General features: G+C 43.1%; 1 protein-coding gene and 1 long non-coding RNA gene across 5 annotated transcripts in view; one reads left to right on the top strand and one right to left on the bottom strand.

Moving 5' to 3' along the window:
* Window positions 1-17,233, top strand: part of ADARB2 (adenosine deaminase RNA specific B2 (inactive)) — a 531,551-nt gene that overhangs the window by 314,280 nt on the left and 200,038 nt on the right. The window lies entirely within an intron of this gene.
* Window positions 792-1,714, bottom strand: LOC134731572 (uncharacterized). Its single transcript, XR_010113976.1, has 2 exons — window positions 1,545-1,714; window positions 792-1,196 (listed from the first exon to the last, which is right to left on the bottom strand). It is a non-coding gene; the product is annotated as an uncharacterized lncRNA (long non-coding RNA).

Here is a 17,233-nt window from a genome sequence, read left to right as displayed (position 1 = left end):
GGGCCTCTTGTGTGTCCCTCGGGGCACTCTCAAGGGCAGCCTCCTGCCGGGTTTTCTTCCCTTTGTTTCATTATTATTGTTGTTATTATTACTCATAGTCCTAATGACACAGCGAAAATAAACTTCTCTGGTCAGTGGTTCCCTGGCACACTCAATGACAAGCTGGTGCACCCTTCAAATAATATTACAAAAACCCTGAACGTAGGAAAGACCACATTTACCAATCCGTCTCAGGGTGTGATCATCACATAGCAGGACGACCCCCACAGAGCATCTGTCACACTCCCTCTTGCATCTCAGCACTCATTAGCCCCTTCCCGGGAAGCTGAGAGGCAGAGGGACCCCAGGCATTGGGCCGGGGACCCTGCTAGACCCTGCTAATTGACTGAATTTCAGTCAGAAAGGTGGGAAATGCTGAATGGTAATGAAAACCAGGAGCCAAAAAAAAAAAAAAAGATATTATTGGCCAGATTCTTTATGAATGCCATTTGACCAGTGTCCACTTGTCCCATAAAAGGGTCTCATCTGCAAATCTGGGGTGGCCTCATCTATCATGGGCCCAAAACACCATCCCTCTCCATATTATCGCAAAGATTTCTGAGAGAGGACGGGATCTCCAGAGCTGGTTTCTCCTTGCAACCCATGAACTATAAATACCCTCCTTCAGCCTCTTAGGAGACAGCCGGCACTTCAGCACAGCGGCCTAACTGCCACTGGTCCTGGCAGGCGGCTGGGGGGAGTCAGGGTGTTTCCTCTGTGTTTGGAGATGGACAAAATAACCAGTCCCTGCAAATCTTCCCAGTTCATTTTATTTCATGTTTCCTACATCCCATGTCATTCATTTATTCATTCAGTGAACATTTGTCGTGGCCCCGCTGATACCAAAACCTGTGCCAGGCTCTGAGGAGAGATTTCCCAGGGCTGAAGTAAGTGCCACTCTTGGAAGTTGCTGGAAGGCTCTTCGGTGGTTCTCTGGCAAACCACTCTACCCGTCAAGACCCCGAAGACAGAGCGGTCTGTTTCCTCCAGCGACCTCGTGCAGGCTGCGCTGCTGCTGCGGAGGGAGAAAATCTCTTCTTCCCAAATGTGAACCTGGCCTCTCAGGTAAACTGGGGCACGCCGACCCACGCAGAGCCGAGAGCTGGGTAATTTGAGGGTCAGAGGCACGAAAGTCTCTTCTCCATCTGTGCCGATACCTGAAATTCCACCGTTAAAACTTTATTTATATCGATCAATTGTTCCTTAGCCTATTACAGATTTCTCAAAGAAAGAAATGGCAAATTCACATTTTTCGGTTGTCTTATCTCCGCTCTAGAACTGGGTTCTGACAGTTTTAGGAAAAACAGAAGGTTTTTCTGGAACTGGGGTTAGGGGCTCCTGGAGAGGGGTCTTCCCTGGAGCTCTACAGGGAGAGGGTGGGGAGGGCTTAGCGTCGGAGAGGAGGGGCCCTGAAAAATGGGAGCGAGTGGCAGGACCAAGGAAGAAACCCGTCTCCCTCCCAACCATGCACACGTGAAAGGCCAGATGTCCCGAGCAGCACTCACGGTCTTTTATCTCCTGTCGGAGCCCCTGCCTGTGCTGGGCAGCTTCCCGCGCCCTGGACACAATTGCAGGAAGCAGGCGAAGCCCTGACCCAGGAAGCCTGCACTCAGGCGGGGAGAGGCGGCGGGGAGAGGTGGAGGGTTCACCAGGAAGCCTGAACTCGGGAGAGGAGAGGCGGTCGGTGACCCAGGAAGCATTGAGGAGGGGAGAGGCGGACGGTGACCCAGGAAGTCTGCACTCAGAAGGGGAGAGGCGGACGGTGACCCAGGAAGTCTGCACTCGGGAGGGCGAGGCAGAGGGTGACCCAGGAAGTCTGCACTCGGGAGGGGAGAGGCGGACGGTGACCCCGGAAGCCTGCACTCGTGGGGGGAGAGGCGGACGGTGACCCCGGAAGTCTGCACTCGGGAGGGGAGAGGCGGACGGTGACCCCGGAAGCCTGCACTCGTGGAGGGAGAGGCGGACGGTGACCCCGGAAGCCTGCACTCGTGGGGGGAGAGGCGGACGGTCACCCCGGAAGCCTGCACTCGTGGGGGGAGAGGCGGACGGTCACCCCGGAAGCCTGCACTCGTGGGGGGAGAGGCGGACGGTGACCCAGGAAGTCTGCACTCAGCGGGGAAGAGGCGGATGGTGACCCAGGAAGTCTGCACTCGTGGGGGGAGAGGCGGACGGTCACCCCGGAAGCCTGCACTCGTGGGGGGAGAGGCGGACGGTCACCCCGGAAGCCTGCACTCGTGGGGGGAGAGGCGGACGGTGACCCAGGAAGTCTGCACTCGTGGGGGGAGAGGCGGACGGTGACCCAGGAAGTCTGCACTCGGGAGGGGAGAGGCAGACGGTGACCCAGGAAGGCTGCACTCGTGGGGGGAGAGGCGGACGGTGACCCCGGAAGCCTGCACTCGTGGGGGGAGAGGCGGATGGTGACCCAGGAAGTCTGCACTCAGCGGGGAAGAGGCGGATGGTGACCCAGGAAGTCTGCACTCGGGAGGGGAGAGGCGGACGGTGACCCCGGAAGTCTGCACTCGGGAGGGGAGAGGTGGGCGGTTAGTAGGCGTCACAGGGACACTGGAGGCGGGGATGGCAGGGAGGAAATGGAGCAGGACAGGAGCTCAGGGCTGGATTCTTAGATCTTGGGACACAGCACGTGCCTGGCAAGTCTTTGTTGAACAAATGAGTGATGGAAGGAATGAATGACAGGCTTTTCCAGCGTTTGTTCAAATAGCCCAAACTCACCAGAGACGGGCTTGAAGGATGTGTCGGCCGAGGCGTGGGCGCCCACCCGTGCAGCTGCGATGGGTCACCAAGGGCGTGGGGACAGGGACGGGAAGTTCAGTCCGGCAGCGCTCTCAAGGCTGGAGAGAGTCGCACGAGGAGAGGAGTCGGGAGGCTCAAAATAATAAAACCCATCCCGTGTACCAGCCAGGAGCTCAGTGCTGAGGAAATAATTCGATTTAGACTTGCAAGCTCAGCTATTAACTCTTTGACCTGCTCTCTAAACAAATTACTTACGCCATCATTGCTCGCTTTCCAGTTAACTAGAATGTCTAATTCGTAGAAAAGGTGAGAAATGGCCAACATTTGGACCAGTGCTGAAGAAACATGGACTCAGAGCAGACAATGTGGCTCAGTCCGGTCAGCGGAGGACAGGGCACCCTGCTCGGAGGGTTCGCGATGCCGCACTTCCAGTTTCAAATAAGCTCAGTAGAAAATAAAGCAAAGTGCTGGTCATGACTGGCCTCAGAAGGGCAAGCGTCAGCAAGGCCTGGGGAAGCCGGGGGCGCTGAATGCAGCCGCTGTGAGACGCAGTGAGCTGGGCCTGGCCATCACAGGAGGGCAGCCCCCCACCCTGCTGCACTGCCTGTCCTTGTCCTTGTCTCATTGGATTCCTGCAGCTCCCCAGGACACACATGGGGATGGTCTGCATCGCCCGGATAGTCTGCGTCGCAGGGATGAGGACAACAGCTGTAGGGAGGTCCAGGACTCAGAAGAGTCTCACAGCCCCTGCACTGGAACCTGGAGCCGCCGAGGAGGCAGCCTGGGCCCGCAGGGAACAGACGCCCCGCTGGGGAGAAGTGCCTGGCGGCCCATCACGGCCCCTGGGCTCCGAGTAACAGCAAGTGTGAGGCTGGGTCGTCAGGGCTGGAGGAGTTAGAGGAGGGCAGGAAGGACCTTGCCATTCTCTTATCAAGGAACTGCCAGGACCTCTGGGAAGCTGAGGCCTTCAGCGAGCTCCTCCCAGGACCTTGGGAGAGTCCAGGGTTGGAGACAGGAGGGATGTGGCCAAGGTCCCTGGCTCACCCACTCACCATGGGGATTAAAGCCTGACTCCTGCATTAGGCTTCGATTCAAGACGGTGTCATCAGCTGTCCAGTGGGAGCTCTGAGCAGTGAATTCAGAAAGAACAGATTAGGCTTGGAGAATAAAAGAGCTTGGCCAGGCACGGTGGCTCACATCTGTAATCCCAACACTTCGGGAGGCCGAGGTCCCAGGCAATATAGCAAGCCCTCATCTCTAGTGAATATAAAACAATAGCCAGTTGTGGTGGCACGCATCTGTAGTCCCAGCTACTTGGGAGGCCGAGGCAGGATCAATTGAGCCCAGGAGTTCGATGCTGCAGGGAGCTGTGATTGTGCCACTGCATTCCAGCCTGGGGACAGAGCAAGACCTTGTCGAAAGAAAGAAAGAGAGAGAGGAAGAAGGAGGAGGAGAAGGGAGGAAGAAGAAGGAAGAAGAGAAAGGAAAAAAAAAATGACCTGTGCACAGCAAGTCCTGGTGTCTGGGGTGCCCCTCTTCCTTAGCAGGGAGAGGAAGCAGCTCCTCTCCATAGACACTCCTACGAGGTCTTTGCAGAATGCAAGTCTCATCTCAGGCCCTGGCTTCAGACCCTTTGACGTTCCTGAGGCCCCAGGCAGGTTGTCAGTGACTTCATGCAGTGCAGGGAGCCCAGTGGGCCTCACTTGCCCCTCTTTGGCTCGTGACTCACCTTTGACCCTCCAGCACTGGCCACACACGAGCCTCCGTGAAATTCGACGAGGTCACTCCCTCTCCCCTCCTGGGCCTTTGCACAACGTTCACTTAAGAAAAGTGACTTTGGCAACCAGTTAACAAATAGATCGGTGAACATGATAAATAGGAGATTATTGCAAAGCCCAGATGAGAACCGAAGCGGCAGGAGCAGGTTGTGGAGCAGAGAAACGGCAGGAGGGACCCTCTAGAGAAGCTGAGGCATTTAACAGGTGCAGTGAGGAGAACAGGCAGGCAGAGGTGACCCATGGGACTTGAGGCTGGGCCCCAGGCGGATGGCGTTAAATGGGTCAGAGGAACAAGGACACACTGCATCTTCACAGGACATACTTGTCCAGTTTTGAGTAGATGGACTCAGAAATCCTACAGAAAAATCAGATAATCTTCCAGTAGGACGTGAGGAATTTGGCCTTGGAATCAGAAGCTGATTGGGGATTAGAGTATGGTTGCCTTCAGGCCACCCACCTCCCAAGGGAGCTTCTTTCACACGTGGGATGGCTCTGCGCTTTCTCTTCTAAACCTGGGACAAGTGAGTGGGAGCAAGTGCTATTAATTACTGCACTGTAAGGCAGAGTTCACGGAGGACACCACCCTGAAAGGATGAGGATGATGTCAGGCAACTTCTGGAGCCTCCACTCCCAGGACGAGCACTCATGTCTAGAAGTTTGCAAATTTGGCTGAGCCTTGGCTAATCATTTGGAAAGCTGTGAGTTTCTCCTTGTGAAGTGTGAACAGACACCTTTAGACTATTTTCCTAATTTAAATATACTTTCTTGCGAGGAGTCACCTTTTCCCATCAATCATTTGAGGGACCATCTGTATCTGTGCCCAACGCTCACATCTGGAAGGGCACACAGAACAATCTGGTGTGTGTCCGTGTTGGCGTTTCAGCTTTTTCCAAGGTTAGCTGGAGTGTGGTGCATAAAGCGTGGCCTGGGTGGTCTTTGAGACTGTGCACAGCACCACAGTCACTGTCAAAACCCTGCCCTGTCATGAGTCCCGTTGTTGGCACAGGAATGTCCCAGTGCCCTGGCTTTGAGGAAAGCTACCTGGGAAGAGAACAAAATGCCGTAGAAATTAAACCATGAGATGGGGAAGGTGGTGATGGCTAATGGGTACCAAAAAAAAAAATAACTGGGAAGAATGAAGACGACCTAGTTTTTGATAGCACAACAGGGTGAATAGAGCCGATAATAATGTAATTGTACATTTTAAAATAACTGAGTAATAATTGGATTATTTGTAACACAAAGGATAAATGCTTGAGGGGAGGGACGGATACCACGTTTTCCATGATGCGATTGTTATGCATTGCACGCCTGTATCAAAACATCTCATGTGTCCCATGAATAGATATACCTACTATGTACCCACAAAAATTAAAATTAAAGAATACTAGAAACATTTTAACCAACAAAGAGAAAAAGAAATTAAACCATGAAAAAAAGGACACATTCCACGAGTAGCTCAAATTTGGCTACGCAACTAGTTGCTAGCCCTGCTTTGAGCCCTATGAGTTGGAAGTGATGTTTTCACATGCACAGCTACTAGGAGCTCCTGTCACTGCCAGAGGTTCACTGCCACTTTCACAGACAGATTAGTTCCTACAAATTTGGGGACTTTGAGAAGGAAATTAGGAGTTGTATGTTTTCTTTTAACACAATTACCTCTTTAAAGAAACTCTCTCCAAATACGGTCACGTTCTGAGGGACTGTGGATTTAGACTTCAGCATGAATTCTTGGAGGACATCGTTCAGCCTTTGACAATGAGTGTGTGGCTGACACCACAGGCCACCGCTGTTTTAACTGGACGCTTTCAGGACCAAACCCATGAATCGTGTCCATCTCTGAAACTGCCAGAAGAGATTCACCAAAAGAATCAAACCTTGTGTTTTACAAAACGCAGTGCAGACCCAGAATCTCTTTAAAAGTTGCCTGAGCTCCCTGTGTTGTTCATAGGACGGGAGCTTGGAGATGGCATTTTAAAGCCCATGTTCCTGAAAACCCGTGAGACAAACTCCTTGCCTTTCGTCCGCAATGTTATTCCTTCCTCCTGCCTGCGTGGAGGTTAATCATCCTTTTGCTTCTCAGGGCATCCCACCTGTCCACACTGATTCGCTTTTGTGTTTAGATAGAAGTGCATCCATTTGAAGACATACCTGTATTCTGTTCGAATATACAGCTATGGAGAAAGTGGGTCAAGCCTGAGGGAGGCCATCTGTCAGAGTGTGTTTTGGCAAAAGGAAAACATGAGAAGGAAACTAGTAACAGAGGCTGAAGTATTGTAGCCTGAGGGCACCAAGAGAGTTCTGTGGACTCCAACTGTCAGCCCCAATCCCAATTATGTAACTGTTCAGGAGTGCAGAGCTTTGCGAGATGTGGAATGGACGTGGCCCACAAAAGGGAAAGACAGAAGTGCAAACCTCACTTTCAATTTTTGAAATAAGGACAGACCCAAAGGCTCGATTTATGTATTTTTAATAGCCTATCCTATGAAATATTTAGTGCTTTTTAGGAGTATTAGATCAAATTCTGGCTAGGCATGGTGGCTCATACCTGTAATCCCAGCACTTTGGAAGGGTGAGGCAGGCAGATTGCTTGAGCTCAGGAGTCTGAGACCAGCCTGGGCAACATGTCAAAACCCCATCTCTACAAAAAATATAAACATTAACCAGGCATGGTGGTGGGCACCAGCTATTCAGGAGGCTGAGGTGGGAGGATCGCTTGAGCCCAGGAGGTTGAGGCTGCAGTGAACCGAGATCACACCATTGCACTCCAGCCTGGGTGACAGAGTGAAACTGTGTCTCACAAAAAAAAAAAAAAAAAAAAAAAATCCAATTCTTAGACATCCTGGCAGTTATCATTTTATTATCATTTTTATTGAAACTTCCAGCCAATGTGTTATTTCACATGAATAAGTTTCCAGATAACTGACATATCATGCACCAAAAGATGTTTTTAAGTTTTCATCATACTTGCTAAAAATTGTTTGATAAACTGTAAACGAAACAGGGTTTCAATCCACAAAGTGGACTCTAAAAACATTGATCTTTTCACAGTCCCTCAAATCATCGTGGGTAAACTGAAGACTCAGAGACCACCAAGGCATGTGTGGTTGGGCCTGTGAGAAACAAACTCACTCGTCCAAACCCAAGGAATGGACCCAGAGACCCAGAGAACAGCGATAGTGAGACTTCTAATGATGGTCTTGCAAAATCAGGTGTCTGATGGGCAGGCAAACCTAGCACAGTTTCAACAAGCAATTTATCCCCTAGTGCGCAGGTCCCTCCCCCAGTTCCTCATAGGCTGAACACTATGGGGTCACAGTCTTCCCAGACGCCGCCTATTGGTTGTTGGGCAGGGGCTTTAGGTGTTTTCTTTAGAGTTGTCTTGCTGCATTTTATTGCAACCCACAATGTATTGCAATCCCAGTCAGCTCAGGGGTTCTTCAGATATTTGACTTGTGACCTAAGTAGCTGGGCAGGCTGAAAAGAACAGACAAAACGAGCTATTTCACAGGCTAGTAAACTTTCATCTTAGGCTAAACTTATTTGGTTCAGGTGAGGGCAACTAAGGGGGCAGGGGGTTGGCCAAAAAGCAGGTGTCGGCTATCCAAGGAGGGGCCTAGTATATCCTGTTTTTTCTGTAGTTTGCTGACCTAAGCCGATTTAAGGCACATTGTCTTGGAAATGGACCACTGTATACATTACTTCCTTCAGGCCTGAGTCTCACAGTTCTGATCCTAGCTTGCAGCTTTCTGCAGCTCTTGTTTGCCCCTCACTGGTTACTCCTCCTTCGCTTTATGTAGATGCAGAGGCTCAGTGCAAATCCAAAGTTGGCTCTGAAGGACTTTGTCTTTGAGACTGTAATTTTTCTTATTGCAATGTCTAAGGCTTTTTAATATATTTGAGCTTTCACATCTATAAAATAGGGGGAATAAAAAAGAAAACAGAAACCCAAAGTCCTGATAAGTAGAGACATAAGCAGATATGCTTTCCTAGCAGAGATCTTCATTTAATATCATCCTCAATTTTCTTCTTTATAGATTCAACAATTCTTTGAGGCTTGCTTTACATCATTTATTTTCTTGTCCAGTCATGATTTTTGTTTTTTAATTGTTTTTAATAATGGAAGTATAATTTACGTACAGCAAAATGTACAAACCGCACACGTTACAGTCTAATGACAAATGCAGGCACACATGTAGCACATGCGCCATCTAAATACAGCATCTTTTCATTTCACCAGCAGAAGCCCACTTCCGCCTCTTCCCCACAATCTACAAGCACCCCTCAGAGACACCCATGCTCTGCTTTCTCCACAGAGTACTGAAAGCCTTCTGGAACTTTATGTAAATGGAACCACACTGCATATTCCTTTTCATGCCCAGATTTTTTTGCTCAGCATAATGCTTTTGAAATCCATCTATATCATAATGTAAAATTTTAATATTTCACTCATTTTGTTTTGTTTTACTGAAGAGTAATTCATTGTATAAATGCACCACAATTAATGTATCCATTTTTCTCTTGATGGGCATTTGGAATATCTCCCGTTTTAAGCTGTGATGAATAGTTTGAATAAATATCCCTATGTGAGTCTTTTTGTGAACATATACATTTCATTTATCTTGGTTAAATATCTAGAAGTGGAGGTGGTAATTCATAGGAAAGGTGTATATTTAACAACCAAGACATTTTCCAAAGTTTCTTGAAGTTATTATACCAAGGTATGAGCTCTGATTTTCCACATGGTTACTGACATGTAGACATGTAGCACTGTCAGTCTTTATTATTTATTTATTTATGTATTTATTTATTTATTTATTTATTTTTGAGTCAGAGTCTCACTCTGTCACCCAGGCTGGAGTGCAGTGGCACGATCTCAGCTCACTGCAACCTCTGCCTCCCCGGTTCAAGCGATTCTTGAACCTTAGCCTCCCAAGTAGCAGGGATTATAGGCACCCACCACCACACCCAGCTAATTTTTGTATTTTTTGTAGAGACAGAGTTTTACCATGTGGCCCAGGCTGGTCTTTTGGAAGTGCTTATTGGCTATTTGTATGTCTTTGTAGTGTCTTCCATAGTGAAGTTTCTGTTCAAGTATGTTGCCCACTTTTTATAAGTGGAGATTTGTTATCCTTTATTATTAAGTTGTAAGAGTTTTTATACTCTGGATACAAAACAGTCATCTTGATTGTAAATATATCATCCCAATCTATCCATTCCTTTTAGCTTAATCAACAGTGTATTTCAACAAGCTGAATTTTTCCAATTTGATGAAAACTAATTAGATTTGTCATTTTTTTCTTTTGTAGTTAGTGCTTTCTATCTCCTAAGAAATCCTTGCCTACATGAAAACCATGAAAGTAATCTCCTCAATTTTCTTCTTAAAAATTTACAGTTTTAGCTTTTTCACTTGGTTCAATGATCCATCTTGTGATCATTTTCACATACGATGTGAGGTAGGGCTCAGAATCATTTTTTTCCAATATGTTGTCTATTTTCTTAGAACTATTTATTAAAAAGACTTTCTTCCCTTCATCAACTTGCTTTGGTACCTTTGTTGAAAATCAATTGATCATACAGACTTGATTCTATTCCTAGACTTCCCCTTTTGTTCCACTGATACTTATCTAGCCTTACACCATTACTACATTGTATTTGTTCTGCAGTATCAATATTGTTTCGACTATTCTGGGTCTTTTGCATTTCCATATAAACTTCAAAATTATCTTTCAATTTCAACAAGGGTGCTGGTTGAGATCGAATCATGTCTATAGATAAATTAGGGGACAGTTGATATTGTAACAATATTGAATCTTAGATTCTGTGAAAATGGCTTATATTTCTATTTATTTAGGTCTTTTTAAACTTATTTTAGCAATAGTTTATAAATGTGAGTGTAGAGGTTTGGCATGTCTTTTTTTTTTCTTCAAATTATGCTTAAGTGTTTTATACATTTTTGTCCTAATGGTATTGTTTGTTAATTTAATTTTCCACTTTTTCATTACTGGTACGTAGAAGCATGTAGACTTTTGTATATTGGAGTTCTGTCCTGTGACCTTGCTGAATTCACTTATTAGTTCTGGTAGTTGTTTTCATCTTTCCTTAGGAATTTCTACATATATGATCATGCCATGAGAATAAAGTCAGTTCTACTTCCTTTCCAATCTCTATGACTTTTATTTTCTTGCCTTATGACACTAACTGAGACCTCCGTGCAATGTTGAAGTGGTGAAGGCAGACATCTCTGCCTTGTTCCCAATCCCACAAGGAAATCATTCACTCTTTCATCATTAAATATAATACTAGCTATAACTTTTGGATATGTCCTATATCAATTTGAGGAAATTTTCTTCTAGTCCTTTGTGTGTTGAGAATTTTCATGAAAAATGGGTTTTTGTATCTATAGATAAATTAGGGGACAATTTATATTACAACAATATTGAATCTTGAATTCTGTGAAAATGGTGTATCTTTCTATTTATTTATCTTTAACTTATTTTAGCAATAGTTTGTAAATATGAGTGTGGAGGTTTGGCATGACTTTTTCAAATGTTTTTTCTGCGTCTATTAAGATACTATTATTTTTCCCCCTTTATTATGTTAAGGTTGTGAATTACATTGATTTTCAAACTGTAAACCAATCTTGCATTCCGGGATGAACCACACTGGTTCATGATACATTAACATTTTTATATAGGGATGAACTTGATCTACTAATATTTTGTTAAAAACTCATCTGCTTATGGCAACAAAAGCCAAAATTGACAAATGGGATCTAATTAAACTAAAGAGCTTCTGCACAGCAAAAGAAACTACCATCAGAGTGAACAGGCAACCTACAAAATGGGAGAAAATTTTTGCAACCTACTCATCTGACAAAGGGCTAATATCCAGAATCTACAATGAACTCAGACAAATTTACAAGAAAAAAACAAACAACCCCATCAAAAAATGGGCAAAGGACATGAACAGACACTTCTCAAAAGAAGACATTTATGCAGCCAAAAAACACATGAAAAAATGCTCATCATCACTGGCCATCAGAGAAATGCAAATCAAAACCACAATGAGATACCATCTCACACCAGTTAGAATGACAATCATTAAAAAGTCAGGAAACAACAGGTGCTGGAGAGGATGTGGAGAAATAGGAACACTTTTACACTGTTGGTGGGACTGTAAACTAGTTCAACCATTGTGGAAGTCAGTGTGGCAATTCCCCAGGGATCTAGAACTAGAAATGCCATTTGACCCAGCCATCCCATTACTGGGTATATACCCAAAGGACTATAAATCATGCTGCTATAAAGACACATGCACACATATGTTTATTGTGGCACTATTCACAATAGCAAAGACTTGGAATCAACCCAAATGTCCAACAAAGATAGACTGGATTAAGAAAATGTGGCACATATACACCATGGAATACTATGCAGCCATAAAAAAATGATGAGTTCATGTCCTTTGTAGGGACATGGATGAAACCGGAAATCATAATTCTCAGTAAACTATCGCAAGGACAAAAAACCAAACACCACATGTCCTCACTCATAGGTGGGAATTGAACAACGAGAACACATGGACACAGGAAGGGGAACATCACACTCCAGGGACTGTTGTGGGGTAGGGGGAGTGGGGAGGGATAGCGTTAGAAGATATACCTAATGCTAAATGATGAGTTAATGGGTGCAGCAAACCAACATGGCACATGTATACATATGTAACAAACCTGCACATTGTGTACATGTACCCGAAAACTTAAAGTATAATAATAATAAAATAAAATAAAAACTCATCTGCTTGTGAGGACCATGGGTCTGTAGGGTTTTTTTCTTATAACATCATTGATTGGTTTTGGCTTTAGATTAACATTGGCCTCATCAAATAATTTTGATAGTCGCCCCCCCTTCCATTTTTCTAGAAAATTTTGCACAGAATTAGTAAAATTTCTTCTTTAAATATTTCTTGCAGTTCACCAGAGGGAGCTACCTGAGCCTAGTTTACATGTGAGGTGGTTTTTACTATGAATTAAATTTACTTAATATATATTGCACTCTTCTGGTTTTCTGCTTCTCCATCAGTGAACTTTGACAGTGTGTGCCTTTCAAAGAATGTTCCCATTGCAACTATGTTTTTCACTGACTAGCATACAATAGTTTACATTATTCCAATATTCTTATTTAATGACTGCAGGAGCTGTAGTAAGATCCTCTTATTTATTTCTAATTAGAAAACATGGAAGTTTTTTTCTCCTTTTTCATGATTAATCTAACTTGAGATTTATCAAACCTATTCAAAGAGCCAATTTTTTTGTTTCATTAGGGTTTTTTCCCTGTTGTTTTCCACATCCTATTTTGACTCCTACTATTAATTTTAGTATTTTCTTCCTCTAACAACTTTAGTTTGGTACACTCTCTTTTTTTTTTCCTTTTTAGCTTCTGACAGTGGAAGCTTCGATAATGTTGGACATTTCTTCTTTTCTAATATAAGCATAAATTTAGAGCTAAAATGTGTCTCTCAGCATTGCTTTAACTCTGTTTCACAAATTGTGTTATGTTATACTTTCATTATCACTGAGAATAAAGAGGCTTTAATTTTCCTGTGATTTCTCTTTTAACTCTCGGGTCACTTAAAATGGTGATACTTAATTTGAGTATATTAGAGATTTTCCATATATCTTTTTGTTATGTATATTTAACATAACTATATTGTGGCCAGAAAATACACTTTTATGATTTCAAACCTATAAAATTTATTGAGACCTTTTTTATTTTGTAGTGTATAGTCCATCTCAGCAAATACTCTATACAATGTTCTATAAATGTAATTTAGGTCAAGTTAGCTATTAGCATTCTTCTAATTTTTTGTTCTATAGAGCCTTTTTCTCACTACTTGTTCTATCAGTAACTAGGAGAGGAAGGTTAAAATCTCAAACTATCATTATGTACGTTTCTACTCTCCTTCATTTTGTTAGTTTTTTATTCATGTTGTTTAAAACTCTGTTGAGTGCATAAACACCAACGATTATTATATTATCCTGATGACTTGATCATTATGATATGTTTGTCTCAATCCCTGGCAATATTTCATATTTTGAAAACTACTGTGTCTATTGTTAACATAGCCATTCCATCTTTCTTAAAATAAGCATTTACATGATGTATCTTTTTCAATAATTTGACTTTTAACCTATCTACATTTTTATATTTGAAGTAGGTTTTTGTAGCAATCAAAAATGAAGTTTTGTTTTTTAAATACAATTTGAATATCTCTGCATTTTAATTGGAGTACTTAGTCTATTTACATTTAATGTAATTACTGACATATTTGCATTTAAGTGTACCATATTGCTAATTTTTTTCTGTTTATTCCATTTTTTTGTTTCTCCTTCTTTGCCTTTTTCAACAAATTGATCGTTTTCAGTATTTTATTTTATCTTCTCTGTTGATTTTTTAGCTATACTCCTTTGTATTATTTTTAGTGACTGATCTAGAGATTAAAGCATGCATGTTTAACTTATCACAGCCAACTACCTTATGATCAAAGGAAGAAACTTACAACAGAATAATTATATTTACCCCATCCCAAGGTGTCTGCTGCTCTCTTTATATATTTTCTAAATATACAATAAACATTACAGTACACTGTCATTATCTTGTATTTAAAGAGTTAGTAGTCTTTTAGCAAAATTTTAATTTGTATTCTGTCATTCTCATTGCAGTTGCTCTGTATGTAAGACGTCTTGTTTCTCTGGCTGATTTGAAAATACTTTCCCTACCTTTTGTTTTCAGGAATTTGGCTGTGCTCATTGGTACAGTCTTCTTCAGATTTATTCTATGTAAGTTTGATTGAGATACTTGGATCTGTGATTTGATGTGTCTAAAAAAATTGAAAACTTTTAAACTGTTATTTAAAGTATATTTTCTACCTTAACAGTTTTTCCATTTTTTCTTGAATTCCAATTATACATAAGTTAGACTGCTTTATATTGTCCAACAGATCATCGAGTCTGTCACTTTTTTCACCTTTTCTGTTTCTTCTCCCTGTGCTTAGTTTTGATTGTTTCTATTGATCTGCCTTCAAATTTACTGATATGTTTTGCAAAATGACATATCTAATGTGAAACCCATCCAGTAAATTTTTTCATTTCAAATGTTATGTTTTTGAGCTTGAGAATTTTTATTTTATTTATATAGTTTCCATTTCTCTACCAAGATTCCCCATCTATTTACTTATCACGTCCCCTTTATTTTTAAATTCTTAAAAATATTTCTGACATCTATTTAACATCCTTATCTCCTAATTTCAGCATCAGTAGATCATTTTACTTCGACTATATTTTTTTCTGATGATAGGTCATATTCTCCTGTTGCTTCTCACTTCTGGCTATGTCATTACTATTACTATGACATTATTACTAAATTACTATATCATTATTTGCTGGGCTTTGTGGATACCATGTTGTTCAGAATATGGATTTCGCGGTGTTCCTTGAGTTTTCTTCTAGCAGGTAGCTTATTACTGACCAAGGGTAGTTTATTACTGACCAATTTCTAGTTGAAATGATCAACTAGATCATTTTGAAGCTTGTTTTAAGTCTTTGTTAGCACATGTTCATGGCAGTTCTTAATCTAGGACTAGAGTATTCCTAGTCCTAAAACTTGACCTTTTTACAATCCCAGCTGAATCCTAGCTCTTCAGTGATCTATGATTCCGCCTGATCAGAATGCCAGACTTTCAGCATTGTGCCATCACTTGAATTTTCATTCAACTCGCAGGTCCCCAGCCGCTGCTCTCCGTGAAATCTGAATCTCCCCTTCTCATGTGGGGCTGAATCTCAACTAAATCCAGCAGTGGCCCCACCAGATCTCTGAAGCAGCTTCCTTCTGCCCTCAAATTCTAGTTATCTCAGCAGCACAAACTTTGGTTTTCACCTTCTCAACTTATCAGTGCTGCTGTGTTCTTCTCCAGGCCCACTTGTCTACTGCTAAAAAGAGCTTCCGGGTGGGAAGCTTGTGGAGCTGTGGGGTGCACTCGTATGCCTTCCTTTTCGCAGGAACAATGGTCATGCACTGCCTGGCATCCAAACTCTGAAAACGGTTGTTTCATAGACTTTGTCCAGTTTTGCCGTTGTTTACAATGAGGCAGCTGGTGAGCTGCAACTCCCTGATCCTGCCAGAGGCTTGTCCATTCACAGCCAGCAAGCCTTCCTTCCTGCCCTTTCTAGGACTGTGATGTGGGCTCAAGATCACTTCACACATTCCTGTCTTCTCCAGGCTCACTTTGGAGGAGGCTATAATGCACTTACCATTTCCCTTCTTGGTTTCAATAGGTCAGAAAATTTGGTAAGACAGAACTGAAAACTCACTGCGCCCCACTCTGCTAATGGTGTTGAGTCACGGTCCTTGGACCAGGAAGGGTAGAGAACTGGCTCTCCTTCTTCATGATGAGGGAATGTTCCCCTACACCGTCAATTCCTGGGGCTTTCGGCCAACCCCAGTAACTTGTTTATGAATACATTGTATGCGATTACTTCTGCAGAGAGGAGAGTCCATCTGATTTTTCTACAAAATATTAACCAGACCCTAAATTTAAATGCTTTTCATACTTGAATTAGAAACTGTTTATTGCACTATTCTTCCTTTTGTGGCCCTAGAAACAAAGATGCTATTCTGATCTTAAAGATATGACAAATGAAACATAGAAGGTTAAATAAAATTGAACAAAGGCAAGGCAAGGAAGAAAAATCCAGAAAATTCAGCAGCCACTACAAGGATAAACTTTACTTGGGCAGAAAAAGACAGGAAGATGAGGATCTCCTTAAGTAGCCTTTGCTCAGTGAGGAAGGCAACTGCAGCCTGGAAGCCTGGGACGTGCTGAGGACCTTATAGAGAGTCCTAGGCACATCTGCTAACTTCTCAATGTCTCAGATTCTTTACAGAACAAACACATCAAGAAAGCTAAGATGTGTCCCGGTGATTATGCAGTGTGACTAATAACCAGGTAACCAGGTATCCTCAGTATGTGCAGTTATTTTGATTTTGCAAAGTACACTAACACCTAATACTTCAACCACATGTTCTTAAAGCCTGATAATTCCTATCAAGCATTCTGGGGAAGGCCATGAATTCAGGGGACTCATGAATTCCTGATATTGCATGAAAAACTGCTGGCATATCCACATGTGCCTTTCAGGGAAAATAAGCCATCGTTTTTTTTTTAAATCATACTCCAGGAAAATCCTCACCCCAAGATGTTAACAAGAAACAATAAGTAAACTATTAACTCAGGACATTTTATTTCTAAACAAGATGATTAGGAAATCTGAAAATACCTAAAAATTATTCCAGTGAGTATCTCTTTCCCTCAGCCCTGACAGTGTAGTAATTCTCCCAAACTGTCGTAATATGAAAAACCAGCAATAACCTCAGAACCTCAGTGTTGCAGACGCCAACTGCACTTCACGGCTATACTTGGTTCCAGGCAAGGGCTTCTGTGCCCTCCAGTTGCTCACCCAGGGGCCCCCTAAAATACATAAAATTGCTTCAAGTAAGTGCCATTTATTCCACAGTGAGTAACAAGGTTTATAAAGCAAGTGTCCTGGAACTTTCAAGTCATACATTAAAAACGGCCATCAGACCTTTCCTGAAAATGACTCTTGA

The sequence above is a fragment of the Symphalangus syndactylus genome, chromosome 10 (assembly GCF_028878055.3).
Source record: "Symphalangus syndactylus isolate Jambi chromosome 10, NHGRI_mSymSyn1-v2.1_pri, whole genome shotgun sequence".
Classification (NCBI taxonomy): Eukaryota; Metazoa; Chordata; class Mammalia; order Primates; family Hylobatidae; genus Symphalangus; species Symphalangus syndactylus.
The sequence above is the reverse complement of the archived record's forward strand: the minus strand, read 5'-3'. Positions and strand labels throughout refer to the sequence as shown.